We start from the raw sequence: 15675 nt of genomic DNA, 5'->3' as shown, positions 1-15675 counted from the left end.
ACGTTTTGTCTATTAACAATAATAGCTTTAATTCATATGTCGATTTGATATATCCCTGTGAGCTCGAAATAAAGGACACCACAGAGTCGTCCACTTCTGCTTCATACTTAGATATTTTATTGAAAGTAGACATTAACGACAAACTGACAACTTAACTGTATGACAAACGGGATGATTTCAGCTTCTCCATCGTCAACTTCCCACATTTATGTAGCAATATTCCATTATCACCTGCATATAGTGTTTATATATCTCAACTGATTCGATATGCAAGAACTTGTTCTGGGTATAGTCAGTTTTTAAATTGAGGTAAGCTACTGACAAACAAGTTGATGGTACAGGGATTTCAACAGTCTCGATTGAAGTCAGCATTTCGCAAATTCTATGGTCGTTATAACGATCTAGTTCGTCAATACAACCTCGCATTGGGTCAAATGCTGTCTGACGTGTTTCATACCGATTGTTAAGCCGTTCTTGGCACACTGATTTTGACTGCGGATAACTCCGTTTACCTGATCAGGATATAGGGCTAACGGCGGGTGTGACCGGTCAACAGGGGATTCTTACTCCTCCTAGGCACCTGATCCCACCTCTGGTGTGTCCAGGGGTCCGTGTTTGCCCAACTATCTATTTTGTATTGCTTGTAGGAGTTATGAGATTGATCACTGTTCGTTATCTTCACCTTGCATTGATCACTGTTCGTTATCTTCACCTTGCATTGAAAACTAAGTAAAAGTGAATAAGATATGGTTGTTAAACACTGATGTATCCGTATAGCAGGAAATTAATTCTGGTACCCTAAGAAAGGAATGCACGTGTGAAATATGAAAGCCCTATAACCAATTATTAGATAAATTTTCAGGATAATGACCGCTTTCCTTACGAATAATGATTTTTTTCTTTTTATAATTTCAAGGATCTTATTGTGTGATTTTTAGTACAAGAGAGATTTTTTTCCGTTTTCTTTTGAATCAAATATTTAAATGGTTTTCATTGGTAGAGGCTATATCAGGCGAACATACATGTATATTGGGGGTGCGGGTGGGTGGAGTTCACGAATCCACCATCGCAGGACTAGGTAGAAAATACATACATTTGTCTATGTTTATGCCCTTCCAGTAGTGAAATACTAAGTGTTAGTCGATAGTTTCAATAGGACCCTTAAAACTGAATGGTTCCCTGGGGAAAATCTCTGGATCCGCTTATATACAGTTGTACACATATCTATACTCGCTGTAACGGTAGCTCCGTCAACATACTATGCACGTAAACATATATCGCAACACCAACGGTTTTTATTTTTTCTCTTAGCGCAAGTATGATGATTAATTTCACCCTATAAATGAATAACAGTTTCATGTTTGAAGTTATTCTAAATAGCATCATTTGATCTCTAAACACGTGAAACACCTTCGCTAAATATATTCATTGTCATTCCTTTGTTATTTGAAGACGTGGTAAATAAATATGCCTTTATCTATTGCTTCAATTGTCTAATATAAATGAAATAAAGTTTAATAGGGTTAACATGTTGTAAACTTCAAACTAAGCAGATTTTTTTTTTCACTATTTAGTGTAACTTCCGTTCACACGGATTGTAGGCGTCTTCTTGAGTCTCTGATCAAGCGTTGAATTTGATGTTGTGGTAGAGATTTCCTTATCAATGCCTGTGTCAATTCATCTTAGGTTTGAAATGTTGGTGTCCGTTTACGAACTCTGCGACCAATGGTGCTCCAGATATGTCCCTAACTGAGATAAGGTCCATCTTACAGTCGTAGAAAACACAGCCCCACCCAATAACTGATCCATCACTAAACGGAATTGTCATTAACAATATTTCGTTCAGCATATATGCAATTCTAATTTGCCGCCATACCCCCATACATCCATCTGTGTTATGCAGCAAAAACGCGTCTCTTGTCCAATGAAAATACTTTCCTCCAAGACGTGGGCGAGCTTGTCATCGTTGCATATGTACTGCTTTGTGACTGGGTGTAAACAAAGTCTCGTTATGGGTATTTTTGGACAATAGCCAAATGATTTTGGTCGATTCCGAGCAGCACGTGATGTGGCAAACATTCCCTTTTAAAATTGGGCTATTGGTAAAAACAACAACCAACAAACAATTTCGTCTAATCACCCATCTGCGTGCATTACGGGGTCTTTCAGATCTTGAACAACCTTTGAGGGCATTTCTTAACTGGCACTTTCTAACAATTCTACAAGTGGTGGTGAGCCACCTCATGGCTAAATTGTCTTAATTGATGTTCTATCTTCTTCCAATAATCTACCGTCGGATTGCATTTGAGACCTGCATAGGAACCATAATTTCGATGTGCAAGCTTTTTCACGCTGTTTTAGGTTAAATAAAGAGCTAAAGCACTTTGCACAAAAGTCGCAATTCTGTCGAAAGTGAGTAAAGCAGTCACACGGGCGATTCTCTGCCAACAAAGTGGACATTAGACAATTGAATACATTTACATACTATTGCTATGTTTTCAAATAAATTATAGAGGAGATACTTTGGTGTTGCAATGAAAAGCTGAAGATAACGAACAGTGATCAATCTCATAATTCTTATAATGAATAAAAAAATAGAGAATTGAGAAAACACGGACCCCTGGATATACCAAAGGTGGGATCAGGTGCATAGGAGGAGTGTGCATCCCCTACCGACCGGTCACACCCGCCGTGACCCTGATAAGATAAGTCGTACGTTACATTAGATTTACTACGATATCAGATTTGAATGAATCAGTTTAGGAATGCAAAATCTACGTGTAAGAATCCGGAACAATACAATGATGGTATGATTTGAAAACTTAGTTAGATGAGTTGTGATTGAATTGCTGTTTTAAAAGACGGAAATACTTGTACGTTTCAGAAACACAAAGTCGATATTCAAGGCAGAAATGAAGTAAACTGAGTTATATGTTGAAACACTGCTTTGGAAGACACATCTACTCCTCCTAGGCACCTGATCCCGCCTCTGGTGTGTCCAGGGGTCCGTGTTTGCCCAACTATCTATTTTGTATTGCTTGTAGCAGTTATGAGATTGATCACTGTTCGTTATCTTCACCTTGCATCTACGTGATAAAATCTGGAACAATACAATAATGGTACAATTTAAAAACTCAAGGTCGACACGCAAGGCTGAAACGAAAGAAGATTAGTTGTATGTTTAATTATACCATATTAGGCATCAAATAAATCAAATCAAGGCGAGTCAACCAACAAATGCGAGTCAAACGATGAAGGCACATGCACAAAAACAATAAACAATACTTTTAAACAGGTAATGTAGCAAAAGATTGGTATCTAGACATTCAAGTTTGTTTGCAATTAAAAATATGTTTGGATGCATTTGTAGGAAATACAGGGTGTTGACTTGAAATTGTTCAAAATATGATAACAATCATATATCGCGATTCAGACAGAAACTGGACCTCTGAATTAGATGATACATGTAAAACATACAAGATTACTTTTTTCTATCGGTTTGCAATTTAACACATGATTTTGAATTTAAATCCAAATGTTTATAATTTTTTTTTACATGTTATAGATTAGAAATTTGCTTGATATGCAAACTTTCTTCAACTTATATACTTATGTACATGCATTTATATATTACTAGTGTTTTTCCTCAGCTATTTAGCTTACATGAATAGTTTTGCAAAACTGTCGGTAAATGTTCGAGGGTTAAACTCGGACGAAAAAAGAGTTAAGTTGTATACATGGTTAAGTGATATGAATATAGATATTATCGTTTTACAAGAAACACACTATGTAGAGAAAAAATGTATTTAAATATGACTCAAGATGTTCGGCAAATCGTTTCATTGTTTTAAAACAAAATTAAACCTAGAAATAATTGAAAAACACGCATTTATTGGACGTAAGAAGATTATTTTTAAAAGCAAAAATACATGGAAAAGTTTTTGTAAAACACATGCCATAAAAGACAGGTGCACATTCTTTAAAAACTGCATAATTTTCTGCCAAAACAAGGTATAACAGAAGACGACAGTATTACATGTATGACATGCGGGGACTTTTACTGTAAAACAGATAACTTTCATGACCAAAGTTCATCAAAGCTTAAAAAGATTGTTTGTTCTTTTTATTTGTATGATACTTGGCAATGAAAACATCCATTTGAAAAGTTCATACATGGTGTAATTCGGAGGATATCCCTAGTATTAGAATCTTTATATATATATTTTTAATAGATATTTTACATTTCCGTTAAACAATATAATCATACGAAAATTCCAGGTAAAAACTTTAGGTAAAGAATGTCTGACAATAGGTCATTAAAACTTACTTTTAAAATAGATGTAAATAAAAGGGGAAATGGATATTGAAAAATTTATAACTACCATTTAAATGATTTAAACTATAAAAAGAAATAAATAAAATTATAAATGAGATACATAATGACGAATTAGATGCAGTAGATAAGTGGGAAATATGCAAAATAAAATCTCAGTAATTTCTATTAAGTTTTCGAAAGAATGAAAGGTGAAGATAACGAACAGTGATCAATCTCATAACTGCTATAAGCAATACAAAATAGATAGTTGGGCAAACACGGACCCTGGACACACCAAAGGTGGGATCAGGTGCCTAGGAGGAGTAAGCATCCCCTGTCGACCGGTCACACCCGCCGTGAGCCCTATATCCTGGTCAGGTAAACGGAGTTATCCACAGTCAAAATCAGTGTGCCAAGAACGGCCTAACAATCGGTATGAAACACGTCAGACAGCATTTGACCCAATGATAGGTTATATTGACGAACTAGATCGTTATAACGACCATAGAATTTGCGAAATGCTGACTTCAATCGAGACTGTTGAAACCCCTGTACCTTCAACTTGTTTGTCAGTAGCTTGCCTCGATTTAAAAACTGACTATACGCAGAACAAGCTCTTGCGTATCAAATCAGTTGAGAGATATAAACACCATATGCAGGTGATAATGGAATATGTCTACATAAATATGGAAATTTGACGATGGAGAAGCTGAAATCATCCCGTTTGTTATACAGTTGAGTTGTCAGTTTGTCGTTAATGTCTACTTTCAATAATAATAAAAAATGAAAAATCAAATAAATCATAGGAAAAAAATGAAATAGAGGAGCTCGACTCTTATAGTATAGATATGAAGAAAAAACGTAATATGGAGTCAGAACTAGATGCAGTTATATGACAAAAGATGTAAAGGTGCCTTCGTGAGATCACGATCAAAATGGATGTTGCAAGGCGAAAAATGTTCAAATTTCTTTCTAAATTTAGAAAAAAAAGTAGGCAGAAACAACGTGTCATAAAAGAACTGAAAGCCAATGAAAATACTCGCATAGAAAGCACCTACGATATTTTGGGTGCTATGTAATCTTTCTACAAAAGTTTATACACTTCTGATAATGCACCTGTATCAGAAGAATGCATAGATAATTATATATCGCCTATTGATTTAGAAAACGATGCAAACTATTGTGAGCAGTTCCCATCTCTCGAGGAATGCACTGATGCTGTAACAAATTTAAAAACTAACAAATATCCAGGTCTGGATGGTCTTACAAACGAATTTTACCAATGTTTTTGGAATGATTTAAAAAACAACAACCCTATTTTATGAAGCGTTAAAAGTAATGTTTGATAATGTTCAAATGACTTTTTTCACAGAGAGATGCTGTTATCGTCCTCATGTATAAAACTAGATGAACCTAAAAATAAATATCAACCAATTACTTTGACTAACACGGATTATAAAATAATTGCTTTTATTTTTGCGATAAGACTTCAAAAGGTTGTAGGAAATATCATCAATAAACATCAATCGGCATACATTAAAGGATCGGCGAAAATCCTAGAGTAATTTTAGATACATTCGAATATTGTGAGGAAGCAGACACATACGGAATGTTGTTATTTTTAGATTTTGAAAAGGCGTTCGATTCAATTATCTAAACTTCTAGAGAAATATCAATTCAAACTAAAAAACAACAACAACCAAACAATGGATGGATCTTTAAAATACATGTCCCATGTAGAGAGGCATGAGACAGGGATGTTCGATTTCGGAAATTCTATATGTATTTGTCGCAGATATTCTAGCTTTAAAGATAAAGAATAATGATAAAATGGGAATTAAACCCTCTGAATTTAGTAAAGAGTATAAACATGTTCATCATGCAGATGATGTGACACTATTTCTTAAAAGTGTAGAATCTTTAAAGGAGGCTCTAAAATCAATCAATGAATTTTCCACACATTGAGGATCAAAACTAAATGTGGGCAAAACTGAATGTATATTGACAGGTCCACGTAGGTTACATCGTAACAAAGAAACAATTGAGGGAATAAAAGTAAATACATCATCTGTAAAATGCCTTGGAATATATATTGGTCTTGATAAAGAAGAATGTTACCAAATAAATTGGATTGATAAAAGTGAAAAAAATGTAAACAATCTGAGACATGGAAAAAGAGAATGCTTACAATTTTTGATAAAACTGAAAAGATTAATAATTTAGGCATAAGCAAATTCATTTATGTTGCATCTATCTTACCTCTCACTAGTGAAACGTTTATTAAACAGCTATGAAAAATCATTTTAATTTTCTGTAGGGGTCAAAAGATAGAATAAGAAGAAAAACCTTGATTGGTAAAATAGAAGGTGGCAGTATTGGAGTTATAGATCTATGTACTTACTAAATTCCACGCATTGAAAGCTACCTGGATACCGCCATTTATATTTAAAAAAATGATGGTCACAAGTTTATACGTTCACACTTTGATAAAATATTAAGAGCTTATAATTCAAATTTAGAATATATATTGAAAATAAATTGTGCTGATTTAAAGGACTTTGATATATTTACCAAACTTAGAACAATAAGCATTTTGTATCAAATAAAATATAAAATCAGTAAAAAAAAAAAAAAAAAATGCGGAAACACATTTACATGTATCAACAGAAAATCAAGTCGGCTTTTGATAGAAATATTGCTGAATTTGATTATAAAATGATGCATAATTTGCTTTCCTGTAAAAAGTACATGTTTAAGTGGAAAAAAGAATATTTTGACAAATGTTCTCTGTGTCTAGAAACAGAAGATATGAGATATCTTGTATATGTAAAAATGTTTCATTGGTTTGGAATACGATACCTTTGGTGTGCAGAATTTTGCACGCCTACGTAATAACTTTATTTCCTTCATTGCTTTGCAGATATACAAATATAAAATGTGTTGTAGACTAAACAATCTTGAGGATACTGAATAGATGGTACTATTTCTATTGATATGAACAAGAAACTATGGAAAATTTTAAAAAAAGAAGACACCAAATGCATCATCTCTCAGAGGGAACATAAAATGATGACATATAGCTTGCCCCAAAATCACTGTTTGCAGCTCTTGATACTTTAGATTTCTTCTCAAAATTATCTGGGTTAAATATGCAAGGTGAAGATAACGAACAGTGATCAATCTCATAACTCCTACAAGCAATACAAAATAGACAGTTGGGCAAACACGGACCCCTGGACACACCAGAGGTGGGATCAGGTGCCTAGGAGGAGTATAAACAGTTCTAAGACAAAACTTATTTGAGATGAATACGACATTTTCAACCAAGTCCTTCATCATCGGTCGACAGGGGATGCTTACTCCTCCTAGGCACCTGATCCCACCTCTGGTGTGCCCAGGGGGTCCGTGTTTACCCAACTTCCTATTTTGTATTACTTATAGGAGATATGAGATTGATCACTGTTCGTTATCTTTACCTTTCATCATCCAAGATGGAAACTAGACTGAGGATCAACAACTTTACCTTTGCTTGATATTAAATTCTTTGTAGATCTAGAAACTGTTACTGAAATAAACTATAACATTATTGTACCAAATATTAAGTCTAGGATTCAGCAATAGAGTCGACGAATACTGACCCCTATTGGTTGTGTCACTGTGTTTGCCTTTACATTGATTTCTCTTCCTACACCTAATACAGAAATCTATCTGGAGGTTTAAAGATGGCAAATATGAACAACGTCACAAAATCACTGAAATGCACTTGGGTGGAAGACAGGTAGCATCTTATGATAAACCTTGGTTAGACATATTTTTGCAATTAAAGAGAATGATGCTGTGGAAAAAACTTTGGATTTTGGGGATGGTTATATTTCTAGTGTTCTAATGAACAAAAATGTTTTTTGAATGATGTGTGTAGTTCATGGCAGCATTTTACAATCAAATAGAACAAGACAAGCACATGAAAAATAAAGCTATGGTATAATTCAGTCACAGAGATTAGTGATACGTGTAAATGTGTTTATAGGGAGAACTGGTATCAACACTGTGTTCAAATTAGTGCATGAGTGTCACAGAGATTAGTAATACATGTAAATGTGTTTATAGGGAGAACTGGTATCAGCACTGTGTTCAAATTAGTGGATGAGTGTCACAGAGATTAGTAATACATGTAAATGTGTTTATAGGGAGAACTGGTATCAGCACTGTGTTCAAATTAGTGGATGAGTGTACTTTTCTTTCAAAATAAATGTTTCAACAACAGTTCAATCTTCTTAATATAAATATGATACAGTATGGTAGTGTTGTTTGTGCTATTTCAAAATGGTTTAAAATATGGATAAAAACCCAAAGGCCGCAAGAGCCGAGCATCTAGGCCTAATTTTTGCAGCGGCAATGGTGACGTCTTTATATGAGTGAAAAATTCTCGAGTGGGATGTTAAGCAATAAAAACCAACAAACTTACTGCAATTGCAAAGTGGAATGTAGAATTATCTCCTCATTGGGTGAATGGTATATGCATAAAGAATGCTTTTAAAGCATGTTTTAAAACTACATCAGATTCTTCTGTACAATGGTTACAATACAGACTTCTTCATACAATTCTCCCTGTCGGCTACTATATCAAAACAATTAATATCCAAATATCAGAGTTTTGTAACTTTTGTAAAAACGAAACAGAGACTATCCAACATGTGTTCGTAAGTTATAACGGGGTATTTACAATATGGAGAAATTTTTTAAAAATGCATATTTCGTGAACTATTCAATTCTAAAAGAATTGGTTTTATTTTTAAAATATCATTTTAGGCGAACTGCCTCTTACCAAAGGCAACATGAATGTGAACTTCATTATTTCATATACTAAACAATATATTTTTTCTCGTTCAACACCATGTAACACAGCAATCATTTTAGGTCTGCTAAACCATTTGAAAGCAAAATACAATGTTAAAAGATGTAACCTATTATTTTTGGAAAAGGAATGGAATGTGTAGAACAGCATATTTGAACCCATTTGAATGATTTTAGTTTTTACAGCCCGTTTTGATATACATTTCAATTGTGAGATATTAAGCAACTTTTGTACAAATTACAGCTACTTCTGAAATACATGAGTGAATGTGTGAATGCTTGTACATGTGCGAGTGTATACAGATCCATTGTATATAACGTTTGAAATTACATAATGAAAAACCTTTCATTTGTACAATGGACAATACAAATAAAAAACAACCAAAACACCCTAATGTGCCCGTAATTTCGGCCAGCCGAAACCCGGTCCGTATACACTTACGGTCTTTAGACAATACGTCAAACGCATCCAGCAATCAGTTGGCGTGGGCGGATTTAATCTGACTGACATGAAGATTATCTCCAATTTTTTCCATAGATAAATCTTGGAAAGCTGTTAGTAAACTTGCTCGGTTGATCTCGACTCCAGGGGTCCGTGTATTTTTATTCCTTATAGGTGTTATGAGATTGATCACTGTTCGTTATCTTCGCCTTTCGGAATACCAGCCGACAAACTTCTGTCTAATGATAGACTTAAGTTTCCCGTTACACAGTACGGTCATACGGCGTAAGTTCTGTAGCAGATGCCGCACGTAGTTGAACAGTTTTTACCCACTTTCAAAAGACATGTCTGCACATTTAAGTTGGATTAGTGAAGAAGTGACTGAAATTTTATTCATGAAAATAATACCTTTATTACTACTCAGTTTTGGAGAGGATTTTGTCAACGGCGGTATGTATGCATTGAAACGTGCAATTCGGAATTTGCAATTGCACGAGTTCAATACCGGACTTTCGAGATACGGATCCACTCCGACTTTTATCGCGCGTTGAAAGTATTTGTAGGGCATATGACACTTCCGAATTACAAAAACAACTACATGTAAGTAAACAAGCATAGAAGTCTTGAATTGGAATCATATTCCTGCATTAATATGCTGCATTTCCAAGAAAGAAATCCCTGCAACCATTTCTAGGAAAATGCATTTGATTAAATCATGTGAGTGGATAAGAAATGGAGAACTTCCATCTGTTTTACAACAAGGTACTGGGCACCAATAGTGACTTTGATCGTCAGCGTTCTTCCTCTTTTTAGGACTGTGCATATTAGCTCTTTACGGACCGTCTGCTAGTGAAACACCATTTTCAAATTTTTATCGATGTCAACTTTGCCCTTCAATTGGTTACTATCACGTGACCGCGGTGTATAAACGTCAATTCTAATCGGTCGTTCCGGCACTTCCCGAACGTTTCATATTTCTATGTACCCGGAAGTAATACAAAACCATATACAGAGTTGTCGTTCGTTTTATGAGTCGTTAACACCAAACTAGTGGCAAAAACAACAAAAACACCATTTACGTTTGAGGATCTTGATTGATTGATTGATTTAATATTGTTTAACGTCCCTCTTGAGAATATCTCACTCATATGGAGACGTCACCAATGCCGGTGAAGGGCTGTAAAATTTAGGCCTATGTTTGGCGCTTATGGCCTTTGGGCAGGGAGGGATCTTTATCGTGCCACACCTACTGTGACACGGGACCTCAGTTTTTGCGGTCTCATCCGAAGGACCAATTAGTCGCCCTCTACGACAAGCAAGGGGTACTTTGATGATCTGAAAGCAACGAAATATAATCCTAACTAAGTTAAACATTGTGTATAAACACAACTCAATTTGAAATCAATGAAAATGGTGCTATTCATCATTCATTTCTTCTTCAAAACTTTTAACAAAGAAATATGGTGAATTTTGAGTTTTGTTTTAGTTATTTTATTCTCCGATCCTCGTAATTTTAGTACATTTGTGTTTCTCAGCAATTCGGGTATTTGCATGACAGCTGGTAATAAAACTTTAGGCAACAAATGAATGCAACGATAAGCATTGAATTTTATACCCATAAATTTTGTGTCTCATGGTACGTAAGAGTTCAACAAAGGGAAACAATTATAGGGTAACTCTGAACTTCGCGTATTTTATGTAATCATAAGTGTTATACTACACCACTTATAACGAATGTTACGCCGCAACTGGAGTGATGTTGTAGAATTACTTATTTTCGTCGTTTGAAATTATCGTAGACTGCGATAAAATTTCGTGTTCACGCGGTCTCGATGTTAAAGTTAAAAGAACTGTTCTTTATAATTTTCATAGATAAGTTTTTGTTTTATGTTCTTGGATAGTTTATATTCGAGGGTACAAGTATGTTCGTGACTCGAAAACAATGAAGAAAGGAATCCGGAGAATTTTTATTCAGTAGTATGTGTAGAACATGATTGTATTATTTTCTTATCGCATATACATGTACTTTAGTGTTACTTTCAAAACGAAAATGAATAAAAGAAATCTGTCACAAGGACAGACGTGTCTGAGTGTGATGGCAGAATCAGATCAACATATTGTATTGAAACAGAGGATGGAATGAAGCACATGTGTGATTATCTGCAATAATAGATTTTTTTCTGTTAATTGCATAAATCATAAAGAAAACTGTACACGGAAACGTGGTATTTCCCTATACGGAATGGAGAATCCGTGTAGCTACGTACTACCGCTAGTTAAACATTAAATGTTTATTTTGTATAGTCTTTTGTGCTAATAATATACATGTACTTCTGTGTGCAGACTAACAGAAAATCTACAGAGCGTTTAGGACAATAGACGCAGAATTAAAAATCTAACACTAATATTCACATTGAAGTTAGATGTGGGTCTTCTACGATGTTATTTTATTATCTCATTTCCTAGAAATCTCCGTACTTGTACCTCAACAAGTTAGAACAGCCAAGTAATAGCCCAGGCGCTTTCTTTAACAAACATGTATTTGGTGGAGTAGGCAATGTGACGTCATTGTCGGAAACTCACGGTTGATTACGCTTCGTTCCTTTTTCCATCGCCCGTGGGTCCATTCATTCCTACTCGCTCGTTCTCATGAATAATTAATGAGGCAATTTGGTTGGGCGCTCATGGTATACCCTGAGCGAATTTGTCCAATCAACAAGACGCTTTCAGTCCAATTTAGGTATAATATTGTTGTGGTAACAAAATATTGTTAATGCTACCTTTAAAAACAAAAGTGTTCCGTTACTATAACGATTACTTTGATAGAACAATATTTTTAAAAATTTATTCATGAGAACGAGCGAATAGGAATGAATGGACCCACAGGTGATGGAGAGAGGAACGAAGCGTAATCAACCGTGAGTTTCCGACGACGATGTGACGTTAACGTTACATTTTGGTAAGGTATTGTGGTGTCATTCCGTGTCATTGTCAAATAAAACAAAGCATATTTTTACAGTTTTATAAACCAAAGGAATAGCATGAAACTCAGAGGACGTGATCAAATAGAATCACGTAACTACTGTAAAAGCGACTATTTCATATAAAAGTACAATCAGTACAAATTTTAGCTCAGATTTTTCACTTCACCTATCCCCCCCTCTTCGATCCAACGATAGGTTTGCGTTGGATTCATAATAATGTCTGGATTTTATAACTAAGAACCTTCCAAACAATGGATCTTTCAAATTGTTTATCACGAAAAAAATGAAGAAAATTCAACAGTGATCATCTCATAAATTCCTCAAAATGTACAAAATTGAGAGCAGGTAAATAATTTTGAAGCACCAGAGGTAGTTTCATGTGCCTTAGAAGAGTAAGCATTCCCTGTTCACCGGTCACACCCACCGTAAGCCCTCTTATTGGATCAGATGAACGGAGTAATCCGTAGTTAGAATGTAATGTTATGTAAAAAATGGTCAAACAGCAACATTCAATCTAACAGCAGGTTGCATTTACAAATAAAATCATATTATTATATCATTCATAATACCATATCGTCTAAAGACGGAATTGTTGATTGTGACGCGTTTCTGTTTTAAAACGCTCATAAACTTTATTATTCTAAAATGGAACATTTATAAACTCAGCCGGTAAATGAATCCCTTGGTAATCTTAAAAATAGGCAATAATGATCTATTATAAATACATACTGTGTTAAGGTAAGGGATATACATGGCGGTATTAAGTAAAGGATATAAGCCAAAAACTGTCCATTCTGTGAGAGAAAGAACTGATCGAGGCCCGTAGGGTTTGAGGCTTATATCCTACTTAAAACATTACATCTTTTGTTCTAAGAATGAACAGGCTCAGGTAAGTCCATTGACAATGATAATTGTGAATAAGTTATTTTTTGAATAGTCTGACAATATAACCAGTCTTGTGTAGAAGTCTATTTCTTTTGTTCACTTATTGGACAGTGTCAGGTACATGTAAGTAGTCTTGTACTGCAGGTTTTATATTCACTCACTCTATAGTATTGAGCCATATCAACATGTCGTCCTCTGATGGGGAGAGCATTGTCACTGGACTGTCAAAATTTAAGGATTTTAATGAAAGTACTGAAAATGTTATCTTAATGAGTGTTATAGTCTGGGTATGGAGGGTGAAAAAGTTATGGAGCCAAATTTTAATCTGAAAAGCATTGTGTTTTCGAATATTTGGATGAGGAAATAATTAACGGCAGCCAAAAGAACCCAATAAACTCATCTCGTGAAATAAAATTATTCATGAAAGCGAAAATAATAATTCAGAATTAAGGATATGCTAATAAAGAAAACATTAAAAAGAGCATTGTGAAGAAGTTTCGGAATGTGCCTCTGGATCCAGCGAAATTCAAATATAGCATGGAAATATGTCTTTCAAATTTAAGTTTTGGTGCGATATAATAAAGACCAGTGGAATTAAAAATAATTGCGAATCTTAAAGTTAAAGCAGAAAATTTTACTAAGGTGAAATATCGTTTTAAGTGTGTCAGTGATTTTCCCGATATCTGTGTTGAGTCTTACTTGTAGGGAATTGAAAATTAAATTTGTATCTCATTAACAAATGTATTGTCTTTCTCTTATTTTCAGCCTATCTAATAAGTTATTGGGTTTATGCAAGGTGAAGATAACGAACAGTGATCAATCTCATAACTCCTACAAGCAATACAAAATAGATAGTTGGACAAACACGGACCCCTGGACACACCAGAGGTGGGATCAGGTGCCTAGGAGGAGTAAGCATCCCCTGTTTATCTGGCACAGTTCAATACGTTGACAATTACTGTCCATTATTTCTAAGAACGGACAGTATCTGTCCATTCTTAAAAATAATGGACAGCAATAGTCAGCTTATTGGACAAAGCCTAAAAAGACAAAGGATTGCGTAACAAAATGTTTTAATACCATATATTTACATTTGCAACTGTTTTCTCCTACATAACACTATTACGAGCAATACGTATTTATTTCTGGATAAATCTACTACGGGGTCAACAGAGGTCACGGCTGTGCGTATGAACATTTGTTAAAAGTAGGTAACAGGTACTACTTTTACTAAGGCAATACACATCTAGCAATTGCTCTCACTTACTACAGAAATCTTTCAATAGATGAAATCAACATCACAATATGTATTTACGGTTTTATTTGTATTCCAAGCAGTGGACTTTCATCAATAATTGATAAAAGCATTTCTGTAAACAATGTATTTAGTTACTAGCCTACTAGGCCTAATGTATGTCTAAAATTTCGTCTGCTACAACTTCACCCTGGTCATCGGTGATGCGGAATTGTACCTACTGCTAGACGATGACATTAGGCTTTAGCAAAAAGGTCATTCACAGGATGTATGGCCGATAAGTCGTCAAAGTGCATTAAGACCTACACACCACACTGCTTCCGTACCACAGCAGCCATAGTGCTTGATGTCGATTTCCAAGTTTATGTCGGGACATCGAAGCGAGGCGTCGTTAAAAACCTATTACAAAAAATGATAGAGTCAAAAGAAGCGTTCAGTGAGCTCATGTTTATCAACAATTACATATCCAAATCCAAACCGTCCCTTACCTTCGTGCAGTTCCTCATTCTCTGCGATGTTCAGTTCTTTCCGGAGATTCATCTGAGCTGCGTCCTCTGTCCTGTCTATAAATGAGTTGCCTACACCTGACGACTGCTGCCCTGTTCTTCATGTTCCTCCATCTCAGTCTTCTGTTAACTCCGTAATATCCACACAATATCTTTCAAAGTCGGTCTTCAACGTCTTCACTTTTCAAAAATCAAAGCGCATCACAACTCTAAGTGTAACACTGCGCATCCCCGTTTAAATCATAATTCCCCCACCCCCTAAAATTAGACATATGGAAGAGTTTTCCATTATATACTCCCGAGTTAATGTATAAGTATATGTTGATATACTTGCTTTCTAGCGTCTTAATAATTAAAACAGTTCTTCATTTTATAGAACTTTGTTTTGTGTTGTCGTCATTTTGAACATCTATGACGCTTCGTTGTGGACGTCA

Source organism: Ostrea edulis, chromosome 6 (genome assembly GCF_947568905.1).
Source record: "Ostrea edulis chromosome 6, xbOstEdul1.1, whole genome shotgun sequence".
Lineage (NCBI taxonomy): Eukaryota > Metazoa > Mollusca > Bivalvia > Ostreida > Ostreidae > Ostrea > Ostrea edulis.
The sequence above is the reverse complement of the archived record's forward strand: the minus strand, read 5'-3'. Positions refer to the sequence as shown.